At 46.7% G+C, this 19,463-nt stretch overlaps 1 protein-coding gene and 1 long non-coding RNA gene across 6 annotated transcripts in view; one reads left to right on the top strand and one right to left on the bottom strand.

Annotated features, from left to right (window-relative positions):
- LOC130682073 (F-box-like/WD repeat-containing protein TBL1X) overlaps window positions 1–12,201 on the bottom strand; it is a 261,269-nt gene extending 249,068 nt beyond the window's left edge. For 3 of the 5 annotated variants that reach the window (XM_057496204.1, XM_057496205.1, XM_057496206.1), the window contains exon 1: window positions 12,007–12,201. The gene's annotated coding sequence lies outside the window, so the exon portion shown is untranslated. The remainder of the gene's footprint in view (window positions 1–12,006) is intronic. The other 2 variants (XM_057496207.1, XM_057496208.1) reach the window with 1 other exon arrangement.
- A 254-nt stretch (window positions 12,202–12,455) lies between these two features.
- On the top strand, window positions 12,456–16,764 carry LOC130682074 (uncharacterized). The gene is made up of 3 exons (XR_008995388.1): window positions 12,456–12,589; window positions 13,150–13,288; window positions 16,369–16,764. It is a non-coding gene; the product is annotated as an uncharacterized LOC130682074 (long non-coding RNA).
- Window positions 16,765–19,463: the final 2,699 nt, after the last annotated feature.

Genomic DNA, 19,463 nt, shown 5'->3' with positions numbered 1-19,463 from the left:
CATGCCCAAAGAGCGGGACTGTGCCTTGAGAACACAGAATTGCACGTGTACTTTTGTCTTGGCATCCACCTGCACCATGGACCTAGCCCCAGACAAGGCAGAGGGAGCCTAGTCTGAGAACAGGAATTTAAAACCAAAAGGACTGTAGACTTGACAGCATAATTCAGGATTGGTTTCTCCACCTTGACATCATCAGCATTTGGGTCCAAATCATTCTCTGCGCTGGAAACTTCTGTCCATTTTAGCAGCTGCCACAGATGCCCCTCAACCCCAGGAGCCCCACCATTCCCCTCCACAAGGTTGTGACAATCAAAAATATCTCTAGATGTTACCAAATGCTGGCTGACAGTATTGGGCAAAACTGCCCCAATTGAGAACCACTAGTTGACTGCAGGATTACAGAGTTCAAAGTGGAAGATAAAATTCATAAGCACCCACCCCCTCTACCTTCATCTCTTAAAGATTTCCCTTGTGGACCCCTCACACTGCAGCCCCATGTCTGCCAAGAGCAAACGGAGGCAACAAAACAGCACCCCACTTCCTTTCTAAGGGGAAAACATCCTCTCCTCTGTTTTAAGTTTTCCCCAATTCAATTTTTTAACGGCTTCCAGTTCACACTGCAATCTTTCCAATAAATATTTGACAGCGGTGAGGACGTACAGAACAGCCTAGGAGGCGGCCTGCCTGGTGAACGCACCCAATCTCCAATCAAGTAGGCAGCTGGGGAACCAAATTCTTACGCATAGCACTTTTCCCTTGTGGTTTTAAAAACTCCGGTTCTCAGACGAGGCTCCCTCTGCCCTCTGTGAACATGTTGACTTTGTCAGTCCCTTCCCAGAGCCAGCTTTTATTTTGGTTGTATTGGGTCCCTTTCTGCCAATCTGGCCAGCACAGGCCATTTGCTGGGGCCCCACGGAAACGACGGAGAGGAGGGAAGGGAAGGCCAGGAAGTCAAGACTCCAGGGACAAAGTCACACCCCATCTCTGCTCAAGAGGCCAGTTACTTCCTTCAGACTAAAAATAATGATTAAAAAAAAAAATTTATCTTTCCAACTCAAAAAAAATTGTTTACAAAATGACTTTAGTCTTGCTTCCTGATTGAAACTATTTTTTAAATGGTGGTACAAGACTAACAATTTATTGGATGTAGGGTATTACCTTTTTTTTTTTTTTAAGGTGAAAAACAGGGGCAGTGGAAGGTACTGGGAAACCACAGCTGAGTCAGGGTCACCTCCCTCGGCAAAGCAACTACCTGGGTTGTCTAGGCTGGGGGTTCCGCCTGGCATGCCGTGTGTGCAGAGCCCCAGAATCCTGGCACCCCAGTGGAAAACTAGGAAAGGGAGCCACCCAGGTCTGAGCTGAGGAGGTCTCCTACCCAAGAGGTAACTGAGAATTGGCATTCCTGATGCTCTGGACCCACAGGAGTTGGCTTTTCTGGGCCCGGCCCCAGTCTGCAAGTACCCCTCCAGCCTCTGGAAGGTAGTCTTGGACATCCTTTGGGTGACAGGTTGCACCAAAGTCCTGGGGGGAAGGAAAAATGAGGCCAAATGGCAGAAGGGTATCTAGGAATCCACATCTCTGACAGACATGAAATTGGATTTTACCCCCCAACCTGATTTACGAATAAAATTACTAACCCATTGCTATAAAAAATGCAAAGAACTCTGCAGAAGACACATCAACAAAGTAACATTTAAAAATAACATCCTGACTCAGGGACCTGGTGTACAGCAATCAGCCAGCACTTAGCCACTTGAGAAAAAATTATCTATTTTGAATGTTGGAAGGATTCCTCACCAGCCTTTAATATGGAAGAATTTGACCTCAAGAAATAGTAACCCTAGTTCTTAGGACTTAAACTTCAGGGTGGGGGTGGGAGGCTGGAGGTAGGAGTTTACCACACAGCAGGTACAGCCTCTCAGTCGCCCACATGGGGCCCCGCGGATGCTGACAGCTTGCGAGGGTCCCCATAATCTGCTTAAGCAGGCAACTTGGGGACCGGCCATACCGTTCTCCAGATGGAGAAACTAACGCACACTGCCACTCAATACCCTGCCCCAAGGTTCAGCACTCCTTGAGAGATTCCGGCTTGGAGTTCTGGTTTTCCAAGTCAAAGCGGATCCAAAGTACCTCAACTGAAAACCATCACTCTCAATTTAGGTTAGGAATCCGTTCACTGAAATTACTTTCCTGGGTCAGACGCAGGTTGAAATGGGTCTTTTCTCCAAAGGTATTCCCATGAATTACTTCAAACTTTCATGGCCTCTCCCCTCCCCCAACAAAAGAACACTCTCATTATTATTTCGGTGATATTTCACTTCAGTAACTAAGAACAGAATCCTCCAAAAGAATCTTCTGAAGTTTTGTGCTGACCAGGATGGCGGACACTACCCACATGCGTCTGAGTACGTCAATTACAGTTAACACAACTGAAAGAAAAGAACTGTTCATTTTATTGAATTTTAATCAATTTAAATCTAAATAGACCCATGTGACTAAAGGTTGCCATATTGGACAATGAAGCTACAAAAGAAAACAATCCCTCTACTGTGGTCCATGTTTTGTGATTCTGTTGATACACGCTCATATATATATATATATGGACATACATATACACACAGACTTCAATGTAGGTTCTTCTGAGAGGTAGTGTGTGTGTGTGTGTGTGTGTGTGTGATTTAAAGAGATTTTGTCTCCTCACACCAGGTACACAGGAAGGCAAATGACACCAAGCTTAAGACCCAGTCTTTGGGAGTCAAACAACCCCTTCCTCCCTATATATTAGCAAGTCAGTGTCCTCTTCAGAAGAGTGGATATAGTAGTTGCTACACACAGGGAGTTAAGTGCCTGCAAAATCCTCAGTGCATGACATTCAAGTATGGCAAAGACAATTATTCCATTTACCCAACAGCAAAAACTAAAATTTACAGGCGGCTTTATAGTTTTCAAAAAACTCATACATTCTCTCTTTCCATAGTGGTACCACCCATTGAGGACCATGAATTCAGTTCTCCTTTTTATTTTTACACATACAGAAAATGACACTTGGAAAAGTTGCAGGCCTTCAAGGTCAGTGGTAGAGCAAGAGAGGGTGGGCCCTTTCACTAGGTCAGGTCAGGTGGGGACAAAGGCTGCTTTCCCAGCCAAGATGGAGTTGGCCTCAGGACTCTATCCTGGCGGCTGTACGGAGCCCATGAAACCCTAGCAAGCCATCCTGGCAGGTCCAGAGACCAGGACCTATGAGAAAGCAAGCTCCTGTAGGCAGCAGTGAGAGTCCAGAGCAGCCAGGACACGGGCGCACCATTCCTGCCCAGCCCATTAAAATGCCCCAACTTGCAGGACAGGTGAGTTTTGAGAGACTTAGGGATCCACGTTGTGTTCTCCAGCAGGTTGATGATTCCTGAATTGACCAAGCCCTGGATGAAGGGACAGGCCCACCCCAAGGGACCTGGCGACACACACCCTGTTGTGCACACCACTTAATACAGCTCCAAAAATCTCCGTTGTCATCCCACAGGTTCATGCTTGCTTAAGGGCTGGAATCCCCTTAAGGGGCTATTTTAGTTAAGTGGGTCAAGTGATGAATTACCACTTTTACCACCTGTTATCCGGCTGCATGGTTTTCTACTATCCACAGCACATGGGAGACTTTAACATCCTTTAAAATACAAGCGTAATCATAAACTCTTAATTGTCCCATACCCAACACCCACCCAACCCGTCACATGCTTTCCAGGAACAACTATGTGTCAACTTCTCATAAAATCGTCAAGAGCCATTAACCACCCTGAAGCCACAGTTTAGTACCTTAGCAGGGTGCTCCCCTCCCCCTCCCAGCTCTAGTCCACCCCTCCCCTTCCAGGTGAAACCCTGGACTCGGGTGGCATCAGGAGAGAAAAACAATCATCAGGTCAGGCTACAGGTGACAATGCAAGCAGAAGCAGGTGGGATGAAATAGATGGTGGGTTTTGTTTCTTTCTGGGTTCTCCACATCACCACCAACTAGGGGGAATAAAAAAAAACCACCTAAGGAGATGAGGGGCCAAGATGGCAGCGTGTGTAGGACAGTGGGAATCTCCTCCCAAAAACATATATATTTTTGAAAATACAACAAATACAACTATCCCTAAAAGAGAGACCAGAAGACACAGGACAACAGCCAGACCACATCCACACCTGCGAGAACCCAGCACCTCGCGAAGGGGGTAAGATACAAGCCACAGCCCCGCGGGACCCGAGCGCCCCTCACCCCAGCTCCCGGCGGGAGGAGAGGAGTTGGGGCAGAGAGGGAGAGGGAGCCCAGGACTGCCGAGCACCCAGCCCCAGCCATCCGGACCAGAGCACAGACACACAGTGCATGTGTAGGGTGCTGGATACTAGGGAAACAGGGCAGCAAGACCGGTGAGCGGGTACCGGAGGCCAGCGCCCCAGGGACAGAGAAAAGTGAGTGCTTTTGGAAAGTCTTAAAGGGACAGCTGGACGGAAGCATCCCGGGTCACAGTCCAGCAGCTGGAAATTCCAGGGAACTCCGGGAGCACTAACCCCCTGGGCAACAGCTCTGAGACCCCTCACGGAGGTAAACAGCCAAACAGCCCCCCGTCCACTACCCCTCCAAGGCCCCGCCATAGCAGAGCAGGAGCCTGAGGCTGGCCACGCCCACAGCAAGGGAGCTTTCTCCATACCAGCCCGGCAAGATACGGAGACCCAGTCTACACGCAATTGCCCAACACAAGCCACTAGGGGTCGCAGTTGTCCCAGTAAAGAAAGGCCAGGAGCAAGTGGAAAGAGTCTTCCATCTCCCAGCTGACAGACGAGTCAATAGCATAACCACTGCACCTATCAACTGATGAAAAGGCAAAAAAATATGATCCAGACAAGACTAACCCAGACAGCTTCGGCATCTGCTACATCTTCCCCTGAGAAGGAACCTGGGGAAACAGATTTAACCAATCCTCCTGAAAAATAATTTAAAACAAAAGTCATAACCATGCTGGGGGACTTGCAGAGAAATATGCAAGAACTAAGGAGAGAGAATATAGAATTAAAACAATCTCTGGAAGGACTTCAAAGCAGAATGAACAAAACGCAAGAGACCATTAATGGACTAGAAAACAGAACAGGAATGCAGAGAAGCTGATACAGAGAGAGATAAAAGGATATCCAGGAATGAAAGAATATTAAGAGAACTGTGTGACCAATTGAAACAGAACAATATCTGCATTATAGGGGTAAAAGAAGAAGAAGAGAGAGAAAAAGGGATAGAAAGTGTCTTTGAAGAAATAATTGCTGAAAACTTCCCCAAACAAGGGGAGGAAATGGCTTCTCAGACCACAGAGGTACACAGAACTCCCATGACAAGGGATCCAAGGAGGGCAACACCAAGACACATAATAATTAAAATGGCAAAGATCAAAGGCAAGGACAGAGTATTAAAGGCAGCCAGAGCAAAAAAAAAAAAAAAGGTCACCTACAGAGGAAAACCCATCAGGCTATCATCAGACTTCTCAACAGAAACCTCACAGGCCAGAAGAGAATGGCATGATATACCTAATGCAATGAAACAGAAGGGCCTCAATCCAAGAATACTGTATCCAGCATGATTATCATTTAAATATGAAGGAGGCATTAATCAATTCCCAGACAAGTAAAAGTTGAGGGAATTTGCCTCCCACAAACCACCTCTACAGGGCATCCTACAGGGACTGCTCTAGATGGGAGCACTCCTAAAAAGAGCACAGAAAAAAACACCCAACGTATGAAGAATGGAGGAGGAGGAATAAGAAGGGAGAGAAATAAAGAATCATCAGACCGTGTTTTTAATAGCTCAATAAGCGAGTTAAGTTAGGCAGTAAGATAGTAAAGAACCTAACCTTGAACCTTTGGTAACCACAAACTTAAAGCCTGCAATGGCAATAAGTACATACCTTTCAATAATCACCCTAAATGTAAATGGACTGAATGCACCCATCAAAATACAAAGAGTAACAAAATTGATAAAAAAGCAAGACCCGTCCATATGCTGCTTACAAGAAACTCACCTCAAATACAAAGACATGCACAGACTTAAAGTCAAGGGATGGAAAAAGATATTTCATGCAAACAACGGAGAGAAAAAAGCAGGTGTTGCAATACTAGTATGAGACAAAATAGACTTCAAAATAAAGAAAGTAAAAAAAGATAAAAAAGGACATTATATAATGATAAAAGGCTCAGTCCAACAAGAGGATATAACCATTATAAATATATATGCACCCAACACAGGAGGCAGCAGCATATGTGAAACAAATACTAACAGAATTAAAGGAGGAAATAGAATGCAATGCATTCATTCTGGGAGATTTCAACACACCACTCACTCCAAAGGACAGATCCACCAGACAGAAAATAAGTAAGGACACAGAGGCACTGAACAACATGCTAGAACAGACGGACTTAATAGACATCTACAGAACTCTACATCCAAAAGCAACAGGATACACATTCTTCTCAAGTGCACATGAAACATTCTCCAGAATAGACCACATACTAGGCCACAAAAAGAGACTCAGTAAATTCCAAAAGACTGAAATCCTACCAACCAACTTTTCAGACAACAAAGGCATAAAACTAGAAATAAATTGTATAAAGAAAGCAAAAAGGCTCACAAACACATGGAGGCTTAACAACACGCTCCTAAATAATCAATGGATCAATGACCAAATCAAAATGGAGATCCAGCAATATAAGGAAACAAACAACAACAACAGCACAAAGCCCCAACTGCTGTGGGATACAACAAAAGCAGTCTTAAGAGAAAAGTATACAGCAATCCAGGCATATTTAAAGAAGGAAGAACAATCTCCAATGAATGGTCCAATGTCACAATTACTGAAATTGGAAAAAGAACAAACGAGGTCTAAGGTCAGCAGGAGTGACATAATAAAGATCAGAGAAGAAATAAATAAAATTGAGAAGAATAAAACAATAGCAAAAAAATCAATGAAACCAAGAGCTGGTTCTTCGAGAAAATTAACAAAATAGATAAGCCTCTAGCCAGACTTATTAAGAGAAAAAGAGAGTCAACACACATCAACAGAATCAGAAATGAGAAAGGAAAAATCACAACAACCCCACAGAAATACAAAGAATTATTAGAGAATACTATGAAAACCTATATGCTAACAAGCTGGGAAACCTAGGAGAAATGGACAACTTCCTAGAAAAATATGAACTTCCAAGACTGACCAAGAAAGCAGAAAATTTAAACAGACCAATTACCAGCAACGAAATTTAAGCAGTAATCAAAAAACTACCAAAGAACAAAACCCCCGGGGCAGATGGATTTACCTCGGAATTTTATCAGACATACAGAGAAGACATAATACCCATTCTCCCTAAAGTCTTCCAAAAATGAGAAGAGGAGGAATACTCCCAAACTCATTCTATGAAGCCAACATCATATGAAGTACCAAATCAACATCACCCTAATACCACCAGTCAAAGACCCCACCAAAAAAGAAAACTACAGACCAATATCCCTGATGAACGTAGATGCAAAAATACTCAACAAAATATTAGAAAACCGAGTTCAAAAATACATCAAAAGGATCATACACCATGACCAAGTGGGATTCATCCCAGGGATGCAAGGATGGTACAGCATTCGAAAATCCATCAACATCATCCACCACATCAACAAAAAGAAAGACAAAATACACATGATCGTCTCCATAGATGCTGAAAAAGCATTCGACAAAATTCAACAGCCATTCATGATAAAAACTCTCAACAAAATGGGAATAGAGGGCAAGTACCTCAACATAATAAAGGCCATATATGATAAACCCATGGCCAACATCATACTGAACAGTGAGAAGCTGAAAGCTTTTCCTCTACGATTGGGAACAAGACAGGGATGCCCACTCTCCCCACTGTTATTCAACATAGTACTGCAGGTCCTAGCCATGGTAATTAGACAAAACAAAGAAATACAAGGAATTCAGATTGGTAAAGAATTTCAACTGTTACTATTTGCAGGTGACATGATATTGTACATAAAAAACCCCAAAGACTCCACCCCAAAACTACTAGAACTGATATTGGATAACAGCAAACTTGCAGAATACAAAATTAAGACACAGAAATATGTGGCTTTCCTATACACTAACAATAAACTAATAAAAAGAGAAATCAGGAAGACAATTCCATTCACAATAGCATCAAAAAGAATAAAATACCTAGGAATAAACCTAACCAAGGAAGTGAAAGACCTATACCCTGAAAGGAAAGGAGCGACACACAGCAGCAATTCACCGGAGAATTCCACTTTATTGGGGAAAGGTGCTGGGTTATATAGGAAGGGGCATGGGGTGATTGTGGTGTTACTTCTACAGGGCTGGTGGCTATTGGCTAGGTGCTGGGAGTGGGAGTGCGGAGAGAGGTGATAGGCCGTGGGGAACTGAGACCCGGGAGAGAAGCCGGAAGTTCGCCATCTTACTGGTGGGGGCCCTTCATTACACTAACAATAAACTAATAGAAAGAGAAATCAGGAAGACAATTCCATTCACAATAGCATCAAAAAGAATAAAATACATAGGAATAAGTCTAACCAAGGAAGTGAAAGACCTATACCCTGAAAACTATAAGACACTCTGAAGACAAATTAAAGAGGACACTAACCCAAACATATATGGTCAACTAATATTCGATAAAGGGGCCATGGACATATAATGGGAAAATGACAGTCTCTTCAACAGATGGTGCTTGCAAAACTGGACAGCTACATGTAAGAGAATGAAACTGGATCACTGTCTAACACCATACACAAGAGTAAATTCGAAACGAATCAAAGACTTGAATGTAAGTCATGAAACCATAAAACTCTTAGAAAAAAACATAGGCAAAAATCTCTTAGACATAAACATGACTGACCTCTTCTTGAACATATCTCCCTGGGCAAGGGAAACAAAAGCAAAAATGAACAAACAGGACTATATCAAGCTGAAAAGCTTCTGTACAGCAAAGGACACCATCAATAGACCAAAAAGGTATCCTAGACTATGGGAGAATATATTCATAAATGACAGATCCAACAAAGGGTTGACATCCAAAATATATAAAGAGCTCACACACCTCAACAAACAAAAAGCAAATAATCCAATTAAAAAATGGGCAGAGGAGCTGAATAGACAGTTCTCTAAAGAAGAATTTCAGATGGCCAACAGACACATGAAAAGATACTCCACATTGCTTGTCATCAGAGAAATGCAAATTAAAAACCACAATGAGATATCATCTCACACCAGTAAGGATGGCTACCATCCAAAAGACAAACAACAACAAATGTTGGTGAGATTGTGGAGAAAGGGGAACCCTCCTACACTGCTGGTGGGAATGTAAATTAGTTCAACAATTGTGGAAAGCAGTATGGAGGTTCCTCAAAATGCTCAAAATAGAAATACCATTTGACCCAGGAATTCCACTTCCAGGAATTTACCCTAAGAACTCCGGTTTGAAAAAGACAGATGCACCCCTATGTTTATCGCTGCACTATTTACAAAGCCAAGATATGGAAGCAACCTAAATGTCCATCAGTAGATGAATGGATAAAGAAGATGTGGTACATATACACAATGGAATATTACTCAGCTATAAGAAAAAACAGATCCTACCATTTGCAACAACATGGATGGAGCTAGAGGGTATTATGCTCAGTGAAATAAGCCAGGCAGAGAAAGACAAGTACCAAATGATTTCACTCATATGTGGAGTATAAAAAAAGAAAACTGAAGGAATAAAACAGCAGCAGAAGCACAGAACCCAAGAATGGACTAACAGTTACCAAAGGGAAAGGGACTAGGAAGCACGGGTGGGAAGGGAGGGATAAGGGCAGGAAAAAAGAAAGAGGGCATTAGGATTAGCATGTATAGTGGGGGGGGGGGCACGGGAAGGGCTGTGCAACACAAAGACAAGTAGTGATTTTACAGCATCTTACTATGTTGACGGACAGTGACTGTGAACGGGGATGTGAGGAAGACTTGTTGAAGGGAGGAGCCTAGTAAACAGAATGTCCTTCATGTAATTGTAGATTAATGATACCAAAATAAAATTTTTAAAAAAGCATTAGATTCAGAGATATTTGAAATTCTGGTTCCTACCTATCTTTCCCACCTTATCTCTCACTTTGTTCCTTCTTGCTGAATTACTTGCAATTTTCCATGCAGCCCCCATTATGTCATGCCACTATGCTCTCTCTGCTTTCTTTGTCTAGAATGTTTTCCTGCCTCCCATCAATCTGTGAGAAAACAAATTTCAAGACTCAAGCATCTTTTCTATCCAGCCTTTTTTGAAGTCCTCCCAAATCCACTCACAGTAGAATGGGCCACTCCCAGTTGGGTCCTCCATTGACTCCCCCATTGCACTACTTCCCACTATTTCACTTAGAGTCTGTATCCTATGAGTGGATGCTAAGCTCCCTTAAGGAATAGTTTTATTTTTCTTTGTATCTCCAGTGATTAGTAAAATAGATGTAAATGCTTAATCTGTATTGGTGAGTGAATAAATAAGTGAATGAAACATTGTGCCTCAAATATATCTTCAAGGAATACAATGAAAATGGACTTTTTCTCCTGTAGAAAGCAGAATGATGCTTCCCCCACCCACGTCCAGAAATATACGGGTCCTATTCCCAGAACCTATTAGTATGTTAGGTTTCTTAAGGTTGCATAAATAAGGTTGCAATTTGAATGTAGGATGCTAATCAGCTAAATTTAAAATGCTAAGTTTATCCTGAATGAGCCCGCTGTAATCTCACTGGGAGACAGAAAAGTTGAGTCAGAGAAAGATACGTGACAACGAAAAGTAGGGGCAGGGATGCCATACTGCTAACTTTGAAGATGGAAGACCAACAGACAAGGATCTTTAAGCCAGACACGGCAAGGAAACGGATTCTCCTCTAGAGTCTGCAAAACGGAATACAACTCTGTTGACATCTTGCTTTTAACCCAGTGAAACTTGTATCAAACTTCTATCCTACACAACTATCAGATAATAAATGTACAATGTTTTAGACCACTAAAAACAAAAACAAAAACAAAAAAAAACCACCTACGCCTCTAACTTTGTGTAATTTCCAGTACAGTTGGCTGCAGAAGTGAGGCCGTGCAACCAGGGATGGCCGAGGCCTGACCGAGGCCTGACCGCGCGCGGGAACCCACATGAAGCCCAGGCCCTTTCCCAGGCCTGACAGGCCTCGGCAATCCCGAACTGTCACATGCCCGGCGACCAGCGACACCCAAAGGCGCACCCCTACCCCGTTCCGTGCACCGCTTCTCCGGGGGTAAGGCCCCGGGGTGCAGGACCGGGATCGGGGCCTGGGGGCGCCCCTCCCGCGAGCCCGGGAGCAACAGGTCTGCACCGCCCCCAGGCCGCTCTCTGAAGACCCCGCCTGCCCAGGAGCGCTCCCCACCCCCACCGATGTCGCCCCAGCCCGGGCCCATGCTTGGGCCAGGGGCTCCTGACTTCCTTGGCAGTTTCTGCGCCTCGGAAACTGAGCGGCCGCCCGGCCCGCCACTCGCTCTCAGCGCGCCGCCGCGCCTGCACCCGGTCCGGGGTGGGCCGTCCGGCGCCAGGGATGAATGGGCTCCCCACCCCCACGGAGATCCCGCGGCCGCGCTGGTCCGCCCCGCCAGCCTCGGAACCGGCAGACGAAGGGGCCCGTGGGCGCGGCCGACACTTCCCCAAACTTGCCGGCCGCCTCCCCCTCACCAAACAAAGGCGCACCCCAGCCTCCGCCCGCCCCCCGGCGCGCCGGCACTTTGGGGAGCGGCCACCTCGGGTATTTTTCAGCCTGCAGGGAGCGCGCCGCACCCCAGCCCGTGCCCGGGGAACAGCTGGGGGCCGGCCCTTCCAGAGCCCCGGCGGCGGGCGGAGCGCGCGGGCTCCCCGAGCCTCCCGCCAGCCCCGCGGGGGAGGGAGTGGCGCCCCCGCCGGAGAAGTTTGAGCCCCCGCCCAGCGCCCGACACTCACCTCTCCGCGAGCAGCGCAACTTGTGGCGGCGGCGCCGCGGTGCGCCCTCCCTCCCGCGGCAGTCGCCGCACCGCGGCCGAAAAGGGCCCAGCGCCCGGAGCAGCCGCGGGCCGCCCCCTCCCCGCCGCCGAGTCCCAGAGGCGCGGGCGCCGGAAACTTTCAGGAACCGAATGGCGGCCGAGGGCACTGCGGCGGCGTCGGCGGCGGCAGCGGGGCGGGGGCGCTGGCGGCTCCTAGCTCCGAGAGCGGATTGGGGGGGCCGAGAAGGGAGCGGCGGCGGGAGAGGGCGGGATCGTGAGAGGGACCCGCAGGGGCAGTGACCACCGGGCGGAACGGCCGCCAGCGCGCCGACCCCAGCAGGGACTACTGCCAGGGACACCGCCCCCGCCGGCCCCTCCCCCTCGGAGGCTAGGGACGCCGGGCCTGCTCCTCCCCCGCGGCGCTGAGGAGGAGAGTCCACTCCTCATCCAGCTTCTCCCACGTGGCCTCCCGGGAGGACTGCGTCCCCGTCCAGCCCCTCCCTCACGGGGACACCCGCTACCCTGCACGGTCCCCCACCCCCAGCTTCCCCGCTACGCTCAAGGTGGGTGAGGGGCGCCCGGACCTCTCCCTACTTGCTCCGTACCCTGTTCCTTCCCTGGGGCCTCCCTGCGTGATGGAGGGAACGCGGGCCTACCCCAACGCAGTCCCAGTCCCAAAAGCAGGTAGGGGACTTGAACCCCTTGCCCCCGCTACCAGGAGGGGACAGGAACCCGGGTCACCACCCCCGCGGCTTGCAGGGGGGGAGGGGAGCCCAGGCCACAGCCAGCATGTTACCCTCCCCCACCTCTAGCCGTCCAGCTGCCCTAACAGAGCCCGTGGCAACCTGCTCGAGCGTGCATCTCCTTCCAAATAGGCAGCTTAGGGGTGCCCAGGGCTCTCTTCCCCCTCCCCAAAAACTGAGGACTCAGGTGGAGCATCGACCATTGCAAAACATCTCCCGGGAAGAACCAGAAATGCTAGGGCGGAAATTCAGACCCACAGAGGTGGAGCTCAGGAGACTGGGGACATCCGGGCCCGCGGGCCTCCTCACACCACACCTCCACCCCAACCCCACCAGCAGGCTTCAGACCCCGGGCATTTGCAATGTGTTTTCTGTTGCAGTTAACTTACTCGGCCCTAATGCACCCCAGTCCCCAGCACTCCTTCCTTCCACCTGGGTGAAACTGCCCACCACTCTCGGCCTCAATTCAGCAGAACAGATTGCCGCGCCCACCCCTCAGCACCACTGCTGTCTGCTGAGGTGAGTATCTTAAAATAAGTTTGCCCCGCCCGTTTGTGTATAAAGGGCCCTAAGAGCCCAGGACACTCAGCACTTTAAACTGTAACCTCACTTGCTCCCTTCTGGGACACTGGATCGTTTGATGTTTTGGTTGTTAGGGAGAGGGGGCCGTAGATGAGTTTTTAAGGGGCTGGTCCTCCAGCAAAAAGGCGTACCTAAAAATTACTTTGCCAAATATTGCTGTAAAACGTCCGTGTTGTAAAACGACTGTTGCTACACCAATATTAGAGCACATCAATAAAAAATACACACACAGTCTCCATAATGGTGTATCAGCACAACAGATTTTGTCTTACTATGCCATTCGAGGCCCACCCAAAAGGACGTGTGGGGCCTCCCCTTGCGCCTGCCCTTTGTTGCTCCCCGGCTCCCTGGGCTTGTGCGGACTGATACTAAGGTATTAAATGCAATCGAAAAACCAGGCGTGCAACAGAAAACCCGAGCGAGCTCACGATGCAACCCTGCCTGGGTTATCACGTGCTTGCCTTCCCCCATCAGCCGCTGGTGGGAGCGCTTCGTTTTTTCCGCCTGTAAGGTCACATTGTGGTTGATTGATTCTCCTTTCCCCTTGCTCAGTCATTCAGATTTGGAAAGTAAATAACAAGTTGACGTCATTAAAGCTCTAGGCTTTTCCAGGACGGGCCCTCGACTACCGCACACTCTAGAGTAGCTGCGCAGCAAAACTGCCCTTCTGGCTTTCCTACCTTGCTTATGCTTAGCTGCTTGGAAATTCCAACCTGAACTTGGTGAGAGGCCTCTTTGTTCTGATTATTGGCAGATGCCAATCATTTGAAGTAGGGGAGAGCGGTAAAAATCCTCACTCCAAACTATGACCCAGTGTGACCAGTTTTTACAGCTGGTCTTCGGTAACCAACAATGTAATTGAGCTCAGAATCCACCTTGCCTCTTTGATAATGTTCCAGTAATCTCCACAGGTCAGCTTGCCAAGTCAGGAAGCTAGTGCTTTTATCGTACTCTCATAGGACCCCCAAGGGACTTTTTAAGATCTGGGACAGGAAAAGAGACCCCTACACTTATCATAGCACCACCAAAATTCCTTTCCGAAATGCTAGGTGGGTGGTAGGTAGGTGGTAAAATTAAAGTATTATTTCATCTGTTTTGCAGAGCTTTCAAATGTGGAGAAACCACACAAAGGACTTAATAAAATTGAGCAGTAAAGGATCTAGTGCGTTCTAGTAAAGGTTAATGTAAGATAAATTCTAGTTGAAATAAGTAGGCAAAGAGAGGCAACAAAGGGCCAGGTAATCTATTTAAATACTCCCTGGTGAGGTTCTGTGGCCTTATTATCAGAGGCCAGAGAAGTCACACCCGGTCAGGGAGGTGGGGGCTTATAAGGGGTTAGGAGGGGGAGGAGTGGGCAAACTATCCTAGGGGTTGTGGAGAGGTATGACTGGTTAAAGGTGACATAATAGACAACTAGAAACTTTTTTCCTTCCAAGAGGGAGGAGGCTGACATCTGGGTCTTAGTTGGCACATCAGGATGGAATTCAGGATGAGCTGTCCCCTTTCCATATATGGCATGGACTATGGGGTCTGGTCTGTTCTCCCCCTATGGCATCTCTCTGTTCTGTTTGCATGTCCTTGTTTTTCCTTTCTTCAGCCTAACAGTTAATATGGACAGGGAGATCAGCAATGCTTTCCACAGGTACCCACTGTAAGATAAATTCTAACCAAAATGAGCAGGCGACAAGAGGCAATGAAAGGCCAGGCAGTTTATTTGAGCGCAATCCCAGGGAGGTTCACCAGTCTGCACACACAGGCCTGAGAAGTCCGGCCCAATGGGGCAGGCAGCAAGTTTTTAAAGACGGTAGGGGGAGGCAGAGCATAGATTATAGCAGCACAAGGATTGGCTAGTCTAAGGCACCTTTTTCAGGTTGGGAGGGGGCAGCAGCCAGGGACTTTGGCACATCATCAGTGTCCGACTTGCTTACCCCTCGCTCCAGTGCCTCCAGCCTTACACCCACTGCACAAGATCTATATTCCAAACATTTTTTGGTGGCTGACTGGAGGGAGCTGGAATGCAAGAATCTGCTTGTAACAAATGCTATCAGTATTCCCCCTAAACAGTAGTCAAAATTTCCATTAAAAAGGAAGAGGAACTCACACAAATACACTCAACCAACATTTAACAAAGGAGCAAAAGTATTTCAATGGAGTAAGAATATCCTTTTTAACAAACCACTCTGAAACAAGTGGGCTTCTATATGCAAGATCATCATTGGTACCATCAAGCCACAGACCTCACATTTTTTAAAAAACTAACTTGGATTATAGGCCTGAATGTAAAAATTCAAAAATATGTAACTCCTAGAAGATAACATAGGAGAAAAGCTAAATGTTTCTCCTGGGTTTAGCTATGAGTTTCCAGATAATCAACCAAGCATGATCCATGAAAGGAAAAAATTGATAAGTTGGACTTCATGAAAACTAAAAACATCTGCTTTGCAAAGGACACTGTTAAGAGTGAAGACCAACCACAGAGTGGCAAAAATATTTGCAAAATCCATATCTGATGAAGGATTGTATCCAAAACATACAAAGAATTCTCCAAACTTAACAATAAAATTAATCCAATTTAAAATGGGCAAAAGATTTGGGGGACAAAAAAAACACCAAAGAGGTATACAAATGGCAAATAAGCATATGAAAGTATGTGGAACATCATGTATCAGTAGGAACTTGCACATTCAAAAACAGAATATCAACACGTCTATTAAAATTATCTCTGCTCCCTCCCATCCCCCACCAAACGGACAATATCAAATGCTAATAGGCCACAGAGCAACAGGAACACTCATCCATCACTATAAAAATACCAATCAGTATGGCCATTTTGGAGCACAGTCTGGCATTTACTTACAAAGTTAAACACCATCTTACTATACAATCCAGCAGCCATGCTCTTAGGTATTTGCCCAAGTGGAAAACTTACCTCCACACAAACACCAGCACAGGAGTGTTTATAGTAGCCGGAACTCATCATCACCAAACACTGAAAGAAAGCAAAACATCTTTTCCAGGAGTTGAATGGATAGACAAACTCTGGCACATCCAGATGAAAGAGGTTCCTCAGCACTGAAAAGAACTGAGCTGTGAATGAGCTGTCGAGTCGGGAAGGGACATGGATGAACCTTAAATGCATATTGCTAAGTGCCGGGGACCAAAAGGACCCCCCCCCCGCCCACAAAATGGCGAACTTCCCGCTTCTCTTTCGGGTCCTCTGCTCCCGCCGGTGCCAGCCAAGGCCCAATCACCCCTCTACACCTTCCCGCCGGCGCCACCTAAGGTCCAATTATCTTCTGACCCACCCCTTCCTTGCTAACCTGTATAAATTGAGCCTGCAAACAATAAACTGTGCCAGCTTGATCAGACATCCTGTCTTGCTGGTCGTGCTTTGTGTCCCTTGCTTGTTTCATTTCTGCAGGTTTCTCGTTTTGGCCCTCGTTGATAGTCCCGCGGGACGGGACAGCTAAGTGCCAGAAGCTAATCTAAAAAGGCTGCATACTCTGTGATTCTAACTTTAGGACATTCTGGAAAAGGCAAAACTAAAAAGATGAGTGGTTGCTAGGGGTTCTGGGGCTGGGAGAGAAGGGATAAATAGGCAGAGCGCAGATTTTCAGGGCAGGGAAACTCTTCTTTTTGACACTGTAATGGTGAACACATGACATTTGCATTAGTCCTAACAGGCAGAACTGTACAACAGGAAGACTGAACTCTAATGTAAACTATGGATTTTACCAATATTGACTCATTCCTGTAACAAATGTACTGCATTTGCAGAAGATAACATTGGAAACTGGGCAGGGAGTGGAGGTGGGGGGCAGGATAATTAGGAACTCTGTACTGTATGCTAAATGGTTCTGTAAATCTAAAACTGTTCTTAAAAAGAAATAGCCTATTAGTTTTAAAAAGACAGTAGGAAGAGGTATGAAACTTCTGAGTCTCTGTGCCCAGTTTTCATTGAATACAGTATCTAATTTTCCACAGGCCCATCTGATTTTCAAAGACTTCTAACACTTAGGCCAATATTTGTTCCCATGACCGGCCTACTCAAAAGGCCCTGAGAGTCCAGGATTGACAGGCTGGATGGCACAAATCTTTCCTTGATGTTTGTGGAGCATGTCTCAGTATTGTGTAAGCATCCCTCATGACTCCACTTATGAAATGAGGAAGGGTGTGTGCTCCCCAGCCACTTACAAACAGCTGGCCTTTCTCGACATTGGGGTTTGCTTCTAAGAGGGAATCAAAACTATGAAGGGATAGGCTGTACCAGGTGGTGGCCCATGAGGTCTTACTTGGACAAGTACACAGGGGAAACAGCATGAAGAGGCCCGTCACCTGCCATGGATGTGAGGTCAGGTGGGTGAAAACCCCTTCTGTACCCCTTGACCTGGGTAAGCACCCAATGCCTTTTAAAAAATATGATGGTATGGGATGAATTCTGTCCCCCAAAATTCATATGTGAAAGTCCTAACCCCCAATACCTTAGAGTGCAACTTTGGAGAAATAGCTTTTAGAGAGGTAAGTAACTTACAGGTGCTCATCAGGGTAGGTAGTCTCTTGTCCCACGTGACTGGTGTCCTTAGAAGAAAAGGGAATTAGAATGCAAACATGCACAGAGGGGCAACCATATGAAGACACAGGGAGCAGACAGCATTGCATGCCCAGGGGAAAGGCCTTGGGAGGAGCCAGCCCAGCCCACACCTGGCTGTCCTACTTCCAGCCTCCTCAGATTGTGAGAAAATAAATTTCTGTTGTGGAAACCACTCAGTCTGTGGTGCTTTGTTCTGGCAGCCCAGAAGACTAAGAGATGTGAGCTGTTGCTATTTTATCTTCCATTTGGAATGTCACATTCAGTTCACATCATGTGAATACTGAAAATGCCTAGCAGATGGCACAGGGCATTCATGCAGTGTATGGAATTCTGCCAGAGTCCAGCTCCAGCAAGTCCAGGAGTCCCTGAAGGATGGACAGCTTCGGTGCTTTTGAATGAGGACACAGACACTAGCAAAAGCTGAGCCTGGCCTTTAATTAAAAGTAGCAGTTTGATTTATATACTCTAAGATTACATAAAGTAAAGTACAGATATTAATCATTTAATTAACACATAGCACGGTTGCAGGAGTTTAGGGAATGAGATTACATCATGTGGCAGGTCTTAGCAGTTAACTTCTTTCTAAGTAAGCTTGGTTTTTAGTTATTGCAGCCAGAAAATCTCACAAAGGTTAGGTAGATGCCAGCCTCTTAATTTTTTTTTACAGATGACTATTTAAAGGTCACTATTCTCTTATTTTTATGTAGGGCCCTTGAAAGGAGCGACACACAGCATCAATTCACCGAAGAATTCTGCTTTACTAGGGAAAGGTGCTGGGTTATATAGGAAGGGGCATGGGGTGATTGTGGTGTCACTTCTACAGGGCTGGTGGCTATTGGCTAGGTGCTGGGATTAGGGGGAGAGAGGTGATTGGGCTTCAGGTGGCGCCGGCGGGAACCGAGGACTCGGAAGAGAAGCAGGAAATTCGCCATCTTATGGGTGGGGGCCCTTCATTCCCCCCTTTCTCCTCTATTGGGTTGTGGACGTTGCTTTCTCTCTGCTTCCTGCTGAACGGGGGCGGAGAAGGGAGTGAGGGCTTGAGGACTGGGAGGAAAGGGTTGATAGGACTCCCCACAGTAAGGACGAGTAGATGTGGACTTCTTCAGGTTGGAAATCAATGAAGGTTCCCTGTAACCATAGGTCGAGGACTTGTTGATTCCAATGGTGCCAAGAGGATACGGGTGCCAGAAGCCAGGCGTCTGCGGCCATTGTTTCCAGGAACAGTTTCCAGCGGGGAGAGGGGTCCGTCTCAGCGTATGGTGAGGAGGTCACATGAGGGTGAGGGATCTTCTGTGGCTAAAAGCTGGTAGTTCCTGAGTGAAAGCTGGTTGAAAGTTTGATTAGAGATTTTACTGACTTGGGATTTGATAAACTTTACTATACAAGGCAAGGAGACAGGTGAGAAGAATGATTATTATGGGGCCTGCAATGGGCCAGAGCCAGGTAAGGAGGGGGTTTGTTAGTACTGAAGAGAATGGGTTGGAATTGGAAGCAGAGTGGAGGCTGGAGGCAAGGTCAGTG

Source organism: Manis pentadactyla, chromosome Y, assembly GCF_030020395.1.
Source record: "Manis pentadactyla isolate mManPen7 chromosome Y, mManPen7.hap1, whole genome shotgun sequence".
Lineage (NCBI taxonomy): Eukaryota > Metazoa > Chordata > Mammalia > Pholidota > Manidae > Manis > Manis pentadactyla.
The sequence above is the reverse complement of the archived record's forward strand: the minus strand, read 5'-3'. Positions and strand labels throughout refer to the sequence as shown.